Here is an 18,521-nt window from a genome sequence, read left to right as displayed (position 1 = left end):
CACACCTGTAATCAGCACTCTGGGAGGCTGAGGTGGGCGGGGTGGATCACCAGAGGTCAGGAGTTGAAGACAAGCCTGACCAACATACAGTGAAACCCGTCTCTACTAAAAATACAAAATAATTAGCCAATGGTGGTAGCGGGCAATCCCAGCTTCTGGGGAGGCTGAGGCAGGAGAATTGCTTGAACCTGGGAGGAGGAGGTTGCAATGAGCTGAGATCCTGCCATGGCACTCCAGCCTGGGCAGCAGAGTGAGACTTCATCTCAAAAAAAAAAATCAAATAAAATAAAACAAAAAATAAATAAATAAATAAAAATAAAAAATTGGATGAAGAAAAATACTTGAAGTGCTTCCATGACAAACTGAATGAAATAAGTATATCGAGATATGAAAAGTGGTAGGAATGTGTCAAACTGTCATTTTGAGAAATTATTTCATTTTATTTGTGTGTATAAATTAAATATACTAAGTAAGTTAAATTAAAAAGAATTCTAGACAAGAAGTTAAAAAATAATTCTAACATTTTGGCATATAGAATATAAATCATAGGGCTTCCTCTTCAACTTTTGTGTACTTGAAAAATATCTCATGAGAGCAAGAAAGCTGTCCAAGTACTTAGAAAATGAAAACACTGAATCAAAGAATATTATCTTAAATGAGAGAAACTGAGTTGCTTGCCAAAAATAAATTAATAAAGAGATTATGTGTGTCATATTTTACAGGCAATCAAGAGACAGAGAGTCAGAGAGAGAGAGAGAGAGAGAGAGAATATCTATAGAATGTCAAATTCTAAGAAAGAAAAAACACTCTTCCAGCCCTTCTCCCCATCTGTCTCTGAAGGAACATAAGAGCCTAAACTGATGCCATCTACTAGTTGAATAGATATTGGTGCAGGGGGAGGTCAAAGGTGGTTATCAGTGGCAGAAGAGAGGGACTGCTTATTCTGGAGCTCTTTGGCCAGAACTTTTGATACTTTGCTGCACATTAGAATCAACTAGGGAGCTGTAAGAAGTACCGATGTCTAGGTTCCGTGTCTAGAAATTCTGATTTCATCGCCCTTCTGGGTATGATCTGAGCATTGGATATTTTAAAGAATAACGGGGTTATTTTAACATGCAAAGAAATTAGAGAACCACTGCTTAAGGCAGAAGGTTTACTTTCTTAACTCCTGCAGAGTCTAGTAGAGAACCTTGCAAACCCTTTTGGGAAAGAGTTTTATCGGTCACCTTCACGCTGATGCCTCTAGCATGACTCCCCAATTCTATGAACACTAAGATAAGGAACTGCCCTGGAAGACTAGATTTTTATTTTTTGTCTCTGAAGACGGTAGGAAAAATTGGCATATCAAAATTAGTGATAACCCTCAAGAGAAGAAATGATGGTGTTTTCACCACCTGATGGCCTGGATCTTATCAACACGCTTTACCAAAATGATCACAGGAAGACGAAAGATAAACAAAGAGAAACGCACACATCAGAAAGGCAGAAACATAACAGATGAAACTCAAGATAAATATCTAGGACAAAGGGATGCCTTTTTAATTAGAACTGAAGGAAAAGTCTGAATAAAACTTAGAATATTCAGGGATATGCATAGATGTGTAAAATGTATAGATACATTTAGATATGTAAAGCACACACACACACAAAAGACTTTACAGAATTTTTGACTATTTTAAATAAAATTTCCATAGATGAACTGAAAAGAAGGTTGACATTGCTGAGAGTATAATTAGTGGTGGTCTGGAATATCAAGTGCTGAATAAATTGCATAGTCCAAATTAAGAGAGAGAGGGGGAGGGAGGAGAGGGAGAGACAGAGAGGGAACATGAAACATAGTGGTACCTCATGAAGGAAAAACTATGAAACAAACCTGAAAAGAGAATCAGACCAAGATGAACATAAAGAGAATTTCCAAAGGGTCGTTCTCAAAGAGTTCTCCGAAAGGGAAAAGATAAAATTGGAGAGAACAGGTCAAATGCTGTTAACCTGCTTCTTTTAGTTTTGCTCGAGTCTATAATAATACATTATTTTACCTCTTCGGGATTGGAAAACCCTTAGCCAAGTTCCAATATGCGACATACTCACAGAGATGATCCTCCCATGTGCTCCCTGAATGGAGGCTAGAACTACTGTTACGGACAGAATGTGGTTTCCCCAAAATTTATATGTTCAAGTCTCAACTCACGATGACACTATATTTGGAGGTAGAGCCTTTAAGCAGGTAATTAAGGTTAAATGAGATCATAAGGCTAAGGCCCAAATCTGACAGGACAGGTATCCTTCTAAGAAGAGCAAGAGGGCCGCACGCACAAAGGGAAGATCATGTGGGGATACAGACAGAGGAGGCCATCTCCAAGTCAGGAAAAGAGGCCTTACCAGAAACCAATCTTGGAAGCACCTTGAGCTTGGACTTCTAGCCTCCAAAACTGTGAGAAAATTTCTATTGTTTGAACCACCCAGTCTCTGGCACTTTATATGGCAGCCTGAGATGACTAATAGAACCACCAACCTACTGCCCTCTAGAACAGAAGCCTGCAAACTCTGTCTGCAAAGAGCTAGATGGTAAGTATTTTCAGCTTTGTATGCCATAAGATAACATGTCAACTAGTCAACTCTGCTATGGTATTGTGAAAATAGCCACAGACAATATGTAAATAAATGACTGCAGCTATGCTCTAATAAAACTTGAATTGCAAAACATTTCTACACTGCTGGTGGGAATGTAAAGTAGTACAACCACTGTGGAAAACAGTGTGAAGATTCCTTAAAGAACTAAAAGTAGATCCACCATTTGATCCAGCAATCCCACTACTGGGTATCTACCCAGAGGAAAAGAAGTTACTACATAAAAAAGGTACTTGCACATGCATGTTTATAGCAGCACAATTCACAATTGCAAAAATATGGAAGCAGCCCAAATGCCTATCAATAAATGAGTGGATAAAGAAACTGTGGTGTATATACCATAGTATATACACAGAGGAAAAGTCATGTGTATGTATATGTGTGTGTGTGTGTGTATATATATACACATATATATACACATATATATACACATATATATACATATATATACATATATACACATTATATATATATACATATATATATATGAGATGGAATGCTGCTCAGCCATAAAAAGGAATGAATTAATGGCATTTACTGCAACCTGGATGGGATTGGAGACAATTATTCTAAATGAAGTAACCCAGAAATGGAAAACCAAACATCGTATGTTCTCACTCATAATTTGGAGCTAAGCTCTAAGGATGCAAAGGCATAAAAATGATACAATGAACTTTGGGCACTCAGGCGAAAAGGTGGGAAATCTCACGAATTACCACTAAAAGAACTTACTCATGTAACCAAATACCACCTGTTCCTCCAAAATCTATAGAAAAAAAACTTTGATTACAAAATGGGCAGTAGGCTAGGACTGTAGCTTGCTAACCCCTATTCAAAAACCATCACTTTGGCTGGGCGCGGTGGCTCACGCCTGTAATTCCAGCACTTTGGGAGGCCAAGATGGGCAGATCTCTTGAGGTCAGGAGTTTGAGACCAGCCTGGCCAACATAGTGAAACCTTGTCCCTACTAAAAATACAAATAATTAGCTGGGTTTGGTGGCACACACCTGCAATCCCAGATCCTCAGGAGGCTGAGGCAGGAGAATCACTTGAACTGGGAAGGCTGAGGTTGCAGTGAGCCAAGATTGCCCCACTGCACTCCAGCTTCGGTGAGAGAGAGAGACTCTGTCTCAAAAACAAACAAACACAGTTTGACATTACTTTTCAAAATAAAAATATATTTTCAAAAACTAAAAAAAAACAAAAAACAAAAAACAAAAAAACAAACAAAAAACCATCTCTTGGTAATAATGCCTTGAATCAAGAAATCTCAAGAATTTGCTTCCAGCAGATACCTGGAATCCTATTCTTAATATTATCAAGAGAACATGAATATTCTCATACTAATAAATGTTGATAAATGCTAAATAAATGCGAACCTTTCATTGTGTCTCTCTTATGTCCTGATCTGGAATAGTTTTCTTTCATAACTGCTCTGTAACATGACTTTAGCCCCCAATTATTCTTCTACAAAATACCCAAACAGCGGCTTCTAATCCACACACACAATTTCTCTCTCTTTTAAGAACCACCCTTGACCAACTATGTCTAAACAAGCAGAATTTTGCCGATTCTCTACTTCTAAAGCCCTTACAAATGTTCTGCTCATTTTCCCAAATTAGAATACTCCTTCAGAGCCTTCTCGTGTCTGGAATTCTCAAAAAAAAAAGGCTTTAGAAGGCTTATGCTGTCCTTTCTCTGATGATAGGAATTTCCACAGATATTCCTGAAGTAATATTAGTCCCAAACATCTCAGAGACACTCTTTAGATTGATTTATTGTCTTGTAAAGAGTTTCTTGTCACAAACGCCCAGTTCCTGGTGTCAAAAGCCTAACCACCCTTTATTGCTGTTAAATCCCCATGCCTATAACCTGGGCTAGGGCAGATTGGCAAAGGAAGAATCAGAAGAAGCTGGGATTGAATGACATTAACTTTTTTTATCTCTGTAGGTTAATTGTATCTATTATATGTACTGTGTTAGTCAAGGTTCTCCAGAGGGACAGAACTAATAGGATATATGTATGTATGAAAGGAAGTTTATTAGGGAGAATTTGCTCACATGATCATAAGGCAAAGTCCCACAACTGGTCTGCAAGCTTAGGAAGAGAGAAGCCAGTAGTGGATCTGTCCTAGTCCAAAAGCCTCAAAACCAGGGGAAGCCAACAGTGCAGCCATCAGTCTGTTGCTGAAGGCCCGAAAGCCCCTCTGCAAGCCATTGGTGTAAGTCCCACAGTCCAAAGGCTAGAGAACCGGGAGTCTGATGTCCAAGGGTAGGAAGTGCAGGAGGAAACATCCAGCATGGGAAAAAGAAGGAAGCCAGGAGACCCAGCAAGCAAAGTGATTCTACCTTCTTCTGCCTACTTTATTTTTGTTGTGCTGACAGCCGATTGGATGGTGCCCACTCGCATTGAGGGTGAGTCTTCCTCTCCCAATCCACGGTTGCAAACGTCAGTCTCCTCTGGCAACACCTTCACAGACACACTCAGAAACGATACTTTACCAGCCATTTAGGCATCCTTCAATCCAGTGAAGTTGACACCTGATATTAACCATTGCACATATCTGATCTAGCATATTTCTTCAACATAAATCAGCCTGTAGTGTACCAGGCCTTCAATAAATATTTATTAAATGAATACATTGTAAGCACAGTTTCATGTTTTAAATGACGTAAGGTCTGTAGTCCAGGAAAGATCACTTTGCATCTTGAAATAACTCAAGCACAATTGCTGCTGGAAATAGAAATTCTTAGCACAGAGAGCATTACTGTCGGCCATGTATTCTTCTAAGAGACAGGACACACACACACATATATATATGTCTCAGAACAAAACATGTTACACTTTTGGATTTTTGCCATTTTTGATAAGTGAGAAATTATATCTTAGTGTTGTTTAAATTTGCATTTTGCAATTAAGACTGAAATTAATCATCTTCATAGTTTAAGGGCCATATATATATACATAGAGAGAGAAAGAGAGACAGTCAACAAATGTTTATAAATCAATGCTCTTATTATTGCAAAAAATGCTGCAGTGAACCACCTTGTATATATTTCACATCATCCACAGGCAGGCAGGCATAGTTTCCAATTCCTTGCTTCCCCCCTTTAACAGGATTAGATGCTCAAGCACTGCCCCCTGTTACTGTGCATTGCTTCCCAGTGGGCAGAATATAAATCACTGCCCTGATAACTTTGGTCTTAGCCATATTACTTCTTTGTCTGATGGAACATGGGCAGAAGTAACACTGTCCTAATGCCAAGCAGAAACTTGCAGAAGCCCTTGTTGTTCCCCTTTAGCTTCTGACTCCTGCCATAAAAACAGCATTTCCCAGGTAGCAGGTGCCACTTCAGCCCTGGTCTAGGAATAAGAAGGCATCAGACAAATCTAAAGCTGACCTGCAGCCCTCATGTAATAGAAGCAATAAATAAATGCATTTGTTGTAAACCACTGAGATCTCCAGCCTGTTGATTGCTGCAACAAAACTGAGTCTCAGAGTTAGGCTAGATTCCCAGAGCTGGCATGGTTGTGTCAAAGGGTAAATGCAATTTTTATTTTGATAGATATTGCCAAATGTTTTTCCATAGGAATAGTACCACTTTGCCCTACAATAACATATCAGAGTGTCTGTTTCCCCAGAGCCTCTGTAACAGAACATGTTAAACTTTTGGATTTTTGCCATTTTGATAAGTGAGAAATTATATCTTAGTGTTGCTTTAATTTGCATCTTTGCAATTAAGACTGAGATTAATCATCTTCATAGTTTAAGGGCCATATATGTATTTAAAAAACTCTCTGTTAATAAATTTGCCCGTTTTTCAGTTGGATTGGTAGTATTTTCTTCTCAGTACTTAGATGTTCTCTCTGTAGTAAGATTAGCTCTTTACAGCATGATTGGCAAGCATTTTTCCTATTTGTACCTTGTCATATGATGTAGCTTATAATTTTTTCCATTAAATTCAATAATGCTTTGTTTTACTTCAAATACGTAAATCTGTGTATCCTCCTGTGGTTGAAACTGAGCAGAAATCAATGAGGTCTCTCCAAGGTATCACCAAGTGATGGAGGATAGCAAATGCGGTAAGTTTATTTGATAGAACTGTTTGCCTGATGTATTCTACCAAGTTTAGTCCATTTATTAAATGTACTATACATTTCACCATGTACAGACATGGTGTATCTGTGCACCATTGTGTACAGATATTGATAATTCATACCTAGTAAGAATCAAGATCATTTGTTTCATGAATTTAAAAAAATCCCTGTAGAATACATGCTAAGAAAACATGATCTTAGCTGATTCTAAAAAGAAGTAAATAAGACATAAATTATTTTATGTGAATAAATAAGAACAAAATAATCAAAAACTCAAAAAATGCTTCTAAGTAGCACATTGCAACAGAATAACCTGATTAATAAAATAACTATATCTTATTTTCTGCTATAGGTTCATCATAAAAGAAAGAGAACTATTTTGGCAATTTTCCCGTACCTGTCTTCTGCTCCACACTCACCCCCACAACAATCTGGGCTCTGTTTTCCAGAACAGTGTTATTTCAAATATTTTTGCTAGTTTGTACTAAAAAAGAAAAATTGCACTGTGTTTAAGTTGGGATTGGAAATTATTCATCATCAGTTTAAATAGATGCAATGTATTATTATTTTTTAGTAAGAGATAAATATTTTAAATAACCTTCTATAGACAGTTACATGGACAAGTTTAAATTATGTTAGACATGGTCTGTGCATACATTCCCCTACCTGCAACTGAATTCATTACTCTGTAATTAGAGTCATTCACTTGTCAATTTCTAGTGAATATTTTTTAATAACCCATAACATAAAACTTTGCTGAGAGTTAGCAAATATACCTCTTAATTATAATGTTAATCTTTCACCTTGACACACCTTGAATAAATCAATACACTCAGAAAGATTTGCGAAGACTGAAATATTGTTCATTTTAATATGTCTCTGCCAATAAATGTTTTAGATAAAATGTTTTAATCTTGTTACACTCTTTATTATATATGTTTGTCAAAACCTGGACCTACAGATTTACCTCATTCAATTTGGAAATGCCAGTCATATAACCTAATTGGCAAAGCCAGTCAATATTTTCAAACTAATCAGCAGATCAGAATTCCTTCTGTCACAGAAAGTCTGACTTCATTTCTCAACTCAAATAAACATATTAATATGAATTCCTATGACAACCATCTCATTTCTGAATTCCAGTTATAAGATAGATAAGACAGACACTTCCCATGATATGTTCAATAGATGAAATAGTGTGCTGCCATCTTCAATGTTTCTTACTGAAAGTACTTTGTTTCACCTTCATGGGATTCTCTCAGGAGTGAGTAATTTTGTGACAATAGCTGGTGAATGGAAGAACTAAGTTTCCAAATGAACACTGCCAGTTTCTCTGCTGTCCTACTGTAATGCTTATTCAAATCCCAACGTATTACACTCTTTCTAAGGCCGTTTTAGAAACAAGAAGGCATATTATGCAGAGACAAACAATGCTGCCTTAATTAAAGTATTCTTTCTGGACAAAAAACAAACAAACAAAAACACCACCAAAAAACCTGTTTCTCTGTTTTACACCAGAGCCTTTTTTTGTTTTACTTTGTTTATTTATTTATTTATTTTTGTAAAGTGAGAAAAAGGGAAAGGAAACAAGCATTATGCCTCTTTGTATGGCACAATCTCAGGCTGAAACATTTTACGGAAAAGCAGGATAGAATTTGAAGTTCTAGAATCCAATTTGCTTAAAATGCTCTTCTATGTAGCCTGTGGAATGCATTTCTGCACTGCAAAAATTATCTGTGCCCCAGATTACCTGGGAAGAGGAAAAAAGTCCTATCTCGTCCAGATAGAGAATTTTTCAGTTGTGAAAATGGGTACTGAATCAAATTATTTGTTTTAGAAAATAAATAAGGAGATAATTCTTACACGTTAGTTTTGAGGAGGAAATCTGTCCTGTTCTTATTAAGAGAGGGGAGTGATCCTAGATTGCGGACAATCCTTGACGTTAAGTATGTGGCACACTGACTAACCAGAACTCCTAGGACTTGAGCCATTGAGTTTTTTTGAGATAGATTTCAGATTAATAAAAAATGGATGGCAGAAAATATATAGAGAATCTTTAAATCTGATGATTTGGAGAATCTTTAAAGCTGATGATTTGGAGAAACCCAGTTGAAAATGAGTTTGAAAATATACCAAAGAAGCTTTAAAAAATCTGGAGACATACGAATGGTCATCAGGTATATGAAAAAATGCTCAATGTCACTCATCATCAGAGAAATGTAAATCAAAACCACAAGGAGATATCATCTCATCCCAGTGAAAATGGCTATTATCAAAAAGCCAAAAAAAAAAAAAAAATGCTGGTGAGGATGTGGAGTAAAAGGAACTCCTCTTGTACACTATTGGAGGAGGGAATGTAAATTAGTATAGCAATTATGGAAAAGCATATGGAGATTTCTTTAAAAGCTAAAAATAGAAGTACCATTTGATCCTGCAATCTCTCTGCTGTAAATATACCTAACAGTAAGTACATCAGTATATCAAAGAGGTATCTGCAGTCTGATGTTCATTGTGGCACTATTCACAATTGCCAAGATATGGAATCAGCCTAAATGTCCATCAGCAGAAGAATAAAGAAAATATGGTACATATACACAATGGGATATTACATGGCCATAAAAAAGAATAAAATTCTGTCACTTGCAACAACATAAATAGAACTGGAGGTCATAATGTTAAGTGAAATAAGCCAGGCACAGAAAGAAAAATAGCACGTTTTCACTCATATGTGGGAGCTAAAAAAATTAATCTCATGGAAGTAGAGAGTAGAATGGTGGTTTCCAGAGGTTGGGAAGAGTGGAGGTGAAGGAAAGATGAAGAGAGGATGGCTAATGGGTACAAAAATACAACTAAATAGAAGAAATAAATTTGAGTCACAAGGTGGCTACAGTTAATAACAACTTTTTCTATATTTCAAATCGGCTAGAAGAGAGGATTTGTAATGTTCTCAACAGTAAGAAATGACAAAGCTTTGAGGTGATAGATATCCTAATTATCCTGATTTGATCATTACATATTGTATGCATATATGAAAATATTACATGTAACCAATAAATATGTACAATTATTATGTATCAATAAATTTAAAGAAGCAAGTTCTAGACATTTGCTTACAGAGTGCATTGCTTGGCAAACAGTTTATTTCACTGTAATAAAGCAGCTCACAATGCATGTCTCAAGAAACATGCTCAGATTTAGCTTTAAAATGTGTGTATGTAAATCCTTCAAAAATTTATTTAAAACACAAGAAATTTTAGGGTAATTTATAGACTTTGCCAAACACCAGTGCAGTCTTAGTGAAATTTGCAACATTAATTTATCAGGTATTTCTAGAACATTAAGAAAGGATTGGAGTAGAAAGTAATTTTGAAGACTTCTATCCCAGTCTCTGTTTTTCTAAAATAAACTTAACCTCTCCTTGTAGAGAAAAGACATTGTGGTTAATGTAATTCAGTGCAACTCAGTATGACTATGTGTCATAAGATATAGCCTATAACATTGAGTCAGACTGTGGGAAGGGTTTGTGCCTTCCCGAAACTGAAACAATTAGTTATCAGAAACAAATGATGCTTTCCAGAAATTTGATACCAGACTCACAGGCATTTAAGTGTCAGTGAAGACACAATGCCAAGATGCTTCAATAATCATATTGCTTTGATGTTGAGATTAAAACCTGAAGAAATGGCTGATTGGCACCTTTCACATCTTACATTCATGCTAGATGAATGACATGTCACTGTGGCTACATATCTGAGACATTTATAAAAGCCTTTAGGAATTTTTTTTTTAATCATAAAGGTTTACAAATCAGTCTTGTAAATCTCTTTCAGGGACTGAATTTATACCTAACCTGGAAAAGTTGGTATAGAGTGTTCTGGTAAGGAGATATTTAAATTTAAGAAGCATGTACATGGGCTATTAAAACAGGTATATGCAGAGGCAATGCTGAATGACACTCCATTCCAAGCTCATTCTGATAGAACTGGACTTTGTTTTCACTTTTTTCAATTACTGAAAATGATGAAGGCAGTGGAGTGAGAAGAACTAAGATAGGGTTTCCATTAATCACAGGAACCAGAAACAAAAATTGTCCAGCCCTGGAGCAAAACAAATCTGAAATTATCCTGGTAGTCAAGATTCCTGACTGGGTCATTGCAGGATTTCGACAGTATTAGTATAGTTGTCATCAGAGCATGTAGAAAACACCAGATAGGCAAATGGGCCCTCTTATTAACAATAATACTAGAGAAATGATAGGACATATGTATATAGAGCTTACAATGTACCGGGCACTTTCTAAGCATTTTTATATAATCCTTGCAACAACACTATGAAGTGGGTACAAATATGGGTGTGCTTTTGAATCTGCTGATGGTATGATGACCTCATGCACATCCAGAGAAACTGTCACACAAAGTAGGTGAGTTGGACACCTGTAACAAAATGTGAAATACCCTTGTTAAGTTACTGAGAACAAATATTTCAGAAATAATCACTATTTAGGGATGTACAAATGCCCCTTTCTTTGCTTATGAGGAAGGTGTGTATTGTACGGTTGCCAATGTTCCCCAAAAGAGTCTACTGGTGGTCAAACAAAAGGGAGACCTATTTTGGAGGTTCTTGATAAAATGGAGAGAAATGGAGGCTCTTCTGTTTCCATAACAGACTGAGCATACGAGGAAATTTTTAAGCCTTTTTCTTGGATATATGGCCTGGATCTTGGAGATGAAAGAGAATGAGTTCAAAGGTCATTCAGTGAGCTAGTGGAAGGGTCAAGGTTGGCCAGGCTCTTGGCACATTCTTGCTGTGTACCTAACGCTGCTCAACTGATTCTATTATATCCCACCTCAGTAAGGAAGACCACAAACAAAAGCAGAGAAACACGCCTGCCCAAATGATAGAGCCCAGAAAATTAGGAAAGGGTGAGGACTATAAGTTGAAAAATCAGCTTACAGCAATGCCAAAATTAAACACATGTTTTTCGGTATTGAATCAAGTATAGCTGCTCTCCTTCAGAGGTTGTTGATGCCCTGTTTCTAAAGATGTCCTACAAAGTGGCATTTCTGATAAGCTTAATTAGTATGTTTGGGAAAACTTTTAGTGTCACAGTCTTTGGAGCCTTGACAAAGACCCTGTTACTGAGTTGACGTCAAACGGACAACCTTGGCTTGAGCAATCAGCATTTCACTGACAGCAGATTGGGCTATGAATCAGATATTCATCTGCAAATTTTTCTAAGCAATTCAACTTCTGAGGAGCTTTTAAAAAATACCAATACCGGCTGGGTGTGGTGGTTCACACCTGTAATTCCCAGAACTTTGGAAGGCGGAGGTGGGTGGTTCACTTGAGGTCAGGAGTTCAAGACAAGCCTGGCCAACACAGTGAAAACCCGTCTCTACTATAAATACAAAAATTAGCTAGGCATGGTGGCATGTGCCTGTAATCCCAGCTACTCTGGAGGCTGAGACAGGATAATCACTTAAACATGGGAAACAGAGGTTGCAGTGAGCTGAGATTGTGCCACTGCACTCCAGCCTGGGCAACAGAGCGAGACTCCATCAAAAACAAAACAAAACAAAACAAAATAGTACCTTGGATTTGCTCTCAATTAATGAAATCAGAATTTTTTGTGGAAAAGGAAGAGGCATTCCTATGGTGTCAGAGTTTCCCACATGAATCCAACATACAGTTAGGGTTGGGAAATTCTGGTTCAGTAGATATATTCGAAGAACACCAGAGTTATGTTAACATAAGATAAATCAGGATGAGTACTCGGTGGGCAGCCAAGTAGGTTTACCAAAAAACCCTTTCAATTACATCCCGCCATGAAAGTGACTGAAGAGACAGCCATGTCTTTGCCCATGATAGACCTTTTCCTTAATGTTAAAATATAGTAGGTCGATAGTTATTCTTATTTTTTGCTCCAGGTATTTATTGAAATTTGAAATTTTTAATGTCTTCAAAGGTCATTTATTCAACAAGTTTAACCACTAATGGTAAAAAAAAAAAAAAAAAAAAAAAAAAAGAAAATTAAACAAGTGAAATTGATCATAAAATTGTTATTAAATATAATTCACTTAGAGAGCTATAACTTACACCAATTACACACAGAAGACTTAAGCCATCACTGAAAGATTATCTGTATTTGTTTTGCATTTAGTTCTTAAAAAGAAAATTTGATCACCTGGTTTGTTTGTTTGTCTTTTTACCACATTAGGAAATAACCAACAACTTAGAAGGCAGACTAGAATTCTAATAGAATCAGGGACAGTGACAACAAATAGAAGCTATGTCTGACACACTGATAAAGAGGAAAAAGACATAAAAAGCATTAATATGGATAAAATGATTAAGAACACAGTAAATGTTCCAAGCTTATTGAATTATAATGTTCTACAGGCTTCAGTATTCTTGTGGTTTGTGTTATATTGTAAAATACTTTTCATCATCAAAAAATCATAAATTATGTTCAGCATTTTTCTGCATTAAGAGAGAAACTATGCAGCTTATTTGAGAAAAAAAATCCAAAATAGGCAAATTTTGATATTTTTCAGAAAAAAATTTTCTGAAAAATTCCCTTTATATCCCTTCTAAGTGCTGATTAATGCTAAATGAAAAAAGCCTTATTGTATTTTTAGAAATATCACTGAAAACTGTAAAGTATATTGCTACAATAGAGATTTTATGTATGTCTGATCTATTTTCTACGCAATTTTTTAAATGTTTTGCATACATATTTATTTTAATAAAATTCCAGAAAAACATATTTATGAAATAAAATATTTCTAAAAAATATAAAATAAGTTGAATGTCATGCTTTTGTAAATATATTAAAATTAATTTTAGTTTTTTGATTATTGTCTTGTTTTTACATATGTAAAACTATTTCTAGTTTAATTTTGAAAAAAGTTTTATTTGGAAAAATAAAAAGGTTAAAATATTTAAAATGCTTTTTATATTTAAACACAATCTTTCAATTATAATATTAAGCCGTTAACTACTCTCTAATCAAATATCTTAAATGAATTGTATATAGCCTTTATTTGCCTAAAGGTTAATCAAAATACAAATAGGTTTCAAATATTTTAAGGTTTGTGTTAATTTTTTAATTGAAATTAAAATAAGATCAGAAAAGAAAATGAATTCTTTTGGGAATAGGGCTGATTACAAAGGTTGGAAAACTGCTGTGTGAATGATACAAAGATTTAGGTGGTGCAATTTTTGAGATATTAAAAAAATGAGGACTTTTTTTGCCTTTAAAAAAATGTGGAACTCTTCAAACGTCAAGTATTATCAAAAGATTTAAAGCTAAAAACCCTTCTTTACACCTTCCCAATATAAGTATATAAATTTATGGAAAAGTCATTGATAAATATTTACCTAATTTTGACTAAATATGGTTTGCTGTAGTACAAAATAGTTTATTACATTTATACTTATTTTCTTACATAACTTAGGAGTTAAACTCAGGAGTTAATAACTTAATCATATTTCAATATATACATTTCTATGAAGTTAATGCTCCAACTAGCCAAACACTGTGGTTTTTTGTTTTGGTTTGGTTTAGTATTCTTTCTTTCTCTCTTTTCTTTCTTTCCTTCCTTCCTTCCTCCCTCCCTCCCTCCTTCCTTCCTTTCTTTCTTTCTTTCTTTTTTGAGACGGAGTCTCGCTCTGTCGCCCAGGCTGGAGTGCAGTGGCGCGATCTTGGCTCACTGCAAGCTCCGCCTCCTGGGTTCACGCCATTCTCCTGCCTCAGCCTCCCCAGTAGCTGGGACTACAGGCGCCCGCCCCCTCGCCCAGCTAATTTTTTGTATTTTTAGTAGAGACAGGGTTTCACCTTGTTAGGCAGGATGGTATGGATCTCCTGATCTCGTGATCCTCCCGCCTCGGCCTCCCAAACTGCTGGGATTACAGGCGTGAGCCACCGCGCCCGGCCGGTTTAGTATTCTTTAAATGTTTTATTCCAAATATTCAAACGCATAGCATTATTTGCTACTTTACTTCCTACAATTCTCTCTAATAGAGCTTTTTGTCGGACTGTTCTCAGACTGACTGGTATTAATGCTTTCCAAAGGTGGATCCCATTTTTCATGTACTTCTTTTCCTAAGATACCTTCCCTGTTTTGTTGACGGATATCCTCCATTAATATCCTAAGATATATGAGAGATAAATTTCCTGTGTTTTGTGTCTAAAACTATCTTGATTTGACCACTATATTTTACTAAGATTTGACAGTCTAGAAATCTAGGTTAGAATTAGCCTTAGTAAAAATTTCAAAGGCATTTTTCCACTGCCTTCTGGTACTCAAAATATTTTTATTATATTTATCAATTTGCAAATTGGTTTGCTTTTCTGAAAATTTTTAACAAATATATCTTTATCACCCCTAATACTTCATGATGTTTTGTTTAACTCTGAATTATTTTTTATTTCTTGTTTGATCTTTTCTCATCCATAAACTCACTTAAGACAGACATACACAGAAAGGAAATTCAGGAAATATCAGAAATTTGAAGGCAAAGAGAACTAGGTGTTATGTAAAACAAAAGTGATAATTTGAGCATGAAAATATTTGCTGCTTAGAAGTGATAGATCCCAAAACACCACAAAGAAACAATCTCATGTTCCTAAGGAGTGATTTAAAATCAGTGCAAAGGTCACAAATACGAAGTCATTAAACCTGAATTACATGCTAACTTGAACCAGATAAAGCTCACAGAATTACATACTTGTTAGTTGAGAGAATCTCTAAAGTGAACAAAATCAGTTGTTAGAATAGAATGTTCTGTTATTATTTTAAAAGATAGTGACATTAAAATCTCTCAATTAACTATTCTATTATTTTTATTTTCCTATGACAATCGCAAAATCTTTCAACAAAGAACATTTTCCTTGGGTTGCTTTGAACTTGTATTTTCTTTTTCTTTTAGGAAAAAATAAGTTAGTAAAGGGTAAACTTTTCAAAGAACTATGTCATTAGCATATTTGTATCTTTTAAAACACAAATTTATTGCCTGTTTTCTAATAGATATATATGTACACTGTGATAAGTGTATACCAAATAGTAGACAATTAAAAATTGTGTTCCATTCAAACACCTGACATTGAGTTGTGCATGGTATACACCATTATTTTGGGTTGAAGAAGGGTTACACATTAATCACTGAGACAATGCTTTTCCAAATAAGATGTAACTGGAATTTTACTCTGATATAGCTTTATAAGAAATAAATAAATTGAATATTCTTTAAGTATTAAAATATTTGAGTAATATGATGGTATTTCTAAGAACACAATTTATACAGAATTTAATAAAAATTATATTCAGTATACAACTCTCGTAGCACATGTTTAAATCACTATTAAAGATATTGCTATTGAAAGAAGTTTAACTGCAAACTATCGAACAAAATACAATGAAATTTTTCTCTAATATTCAAATATTTAATCCTCTCAAATAGAACTAATGAAATTTTAAAGTAAACTAGTTTAACATGTTCATATTAATATGTGATAAAATCATACCACAAATCTAGTGGATATAATCCAGTAGTAGAGGCAATGGATACAATCTAAAATTTACCAAAATGGCATTTTGATAATAATACAGGAAAGTACAAGAGTACTCATATAGTGATGTGCTAAAAAAGAAAGAAATAAAACTTTTTTCTTATATACCCGTAATATAGGCATCAATATTTCAACAAGTATGAATTCCATTCTCACTATCTTATAGTCAATTTGAGATATGGGGAGTCTCACATAAATCATAGGAGGAAACAGTAATAGTCCTCAGGCTAGAATGCTGTTTCTACTCTGCTGATTAAATACTGTATTTCTCCAATTCCCTAACTGGACAGTGTCATTTTTAACATAGTATATAATTATCAATAAAGGAAATAAGGGTGACATTATAGATATTAAATAGACAAAAACAACACAAAAGACAATAAAATTGAAGACAAGGGAATATAAGGAGCATCATTTCACTGGTTTAATGAATGCTTTCCGTTTTCATGACAATCTTGAAAATAGCCCCGAAATTCTCTACAGCATTTTAACTTCCTTATAAAAACTCAAGATCTGTGTTTTCTCAGCTATAGACTAAAAGTGCAAAATAAAACCAGCAGCATTGGGAAGACATTAACTACCATATAGATGACTAAATATTACAAATATTTCATTAAAAGTAAACTGATAATTTCCCAGAAAACATTTTAGTTTGTTTTTTTGTATGTCCTGGTGATGGAATTTTTAAAATCAAGATTTCCTAATTTGTTTTTTAATAGTAATTTGGTTCTCATTTTTTTAAAAAAACACCTTCCTTAAGTCTATAACTAAAACTATGAAAAGCAATCTGTACAGTATTTATTTTTTGACTCAGAATAAATAGTAAAATCATAACCTACCTAGTAAGATTCAATCCATTTTTAAAGAATAGTACAAAGTCTTCCCTTTTACAACTACGTACTTTGTTTTAGTATGCTGATCGTTGCAATATCTGTTATCAAACTACATAAAGACTATATTACTGGAGTAATCTGAGATCGTTTAGGACATAGCTGTTGTTCTTACTAGTTCTCTTCGACATTGTCCACTATTTCATCCATATTTCATATTGATTATTTAAAACCTTAAACGATGCCAACACTGGTCCATAGGATCACTCAATAAGACTATGTCTATTATCACAATTATGAAATGTTATCAGTGCCATTATCCACTCTTGATTTTCTACTCAATATCATACATTTTTAAAATGCTTTCACACTGCATAATTAACAATATTCCAATTTCAGTTTCTTCCCATTCAGTAGATTTGGGCTTTTCTCATAAAACAGAAAAGGCAGATCTTCATGCATACTGACATATAAGAATGTTTTAGAAATTAGTGAGAGATTGATATTTTCTGACTCTTCTGTGTTGTATTTCTATCCCCCAAATAAAATAGCATTCATGCTTAATTGACACCTATGATAACTGAAGTCTTCATTTTTAAATAGTAGTCATCTGAAGTTGTTCTCAAAGTGCCTTATTGTTACATAATTCATTACTAATGGATTTTATTGGCAAATCAACCTTAGAGTAATTCATCCTAAAATCTGATTTTTAGTTTCTGGTATGGGGAACAAACAAGTACAAATATTGTTCTTTGGGGAATAAAGGGATTGTATGTTTTAAATGTTGAACTCTAAGCATTAAAATATCACCCTTTAATATGCTAATATTCATCATAAATCTCCAAGAAAGAGCTAAAATGTGAAGCACTGTCCAAAAATTTAGGACACAGAAGCTCTTTACGTTGGTATTTTTATTCTCATATAGATGTACACACACTTTTAAAGAACTAATGTTCAGAGAACTACACATTGGAAAACCTAATCTGAAAAGTATTACAGCAGGGATTTTGACCTGTATTCAGTAGACTTTATCCACAAGTGGGTCTTAAGGGATCCAAAATGCTCCATGTCGTGATATTTCCATGCAATGTTTGTTCTTTGATTTTTCTTTGATGTCCAACATGATAACAAACTGTGGCTGTTGAACTACATGTAACAAGTAGAAGGTAAAACGTATACACCGCAGCAAATGCAGAGAAGAAACAAGATACACAAAAGTCTTTGATGATTTCCCCTTTTTCAAAAAGCACTCATTTGTTTTGAATCTTTTTCTATTACAGAAAGCACTGGAATTTCTCTTTCTTCAACTAAATTTCTTCACCTGAAGGAAGGTACTTATGATCAGTTGGCATCAATGAAGCATCCTCAAGAAATGTAAGAAAATGATGACTGGT

Source organism: Pongo pygmaeus, chromosome 6 (genome assembly GCF_028885625.2).
Source record: "Pongo pygmaeus isolate AG05252 chromosome 6, NHGRI_mPonPyg2-v2.0_pri, whole genome shotgun sequence".
NCBI lineage: Eukaryota > Metazoa > Chordata > Mammalia > Primates > Hominidae > Pongo > Pongo pygmaeus.
This window is presented reverse-complemented; position numbering follows the sequence as displayed.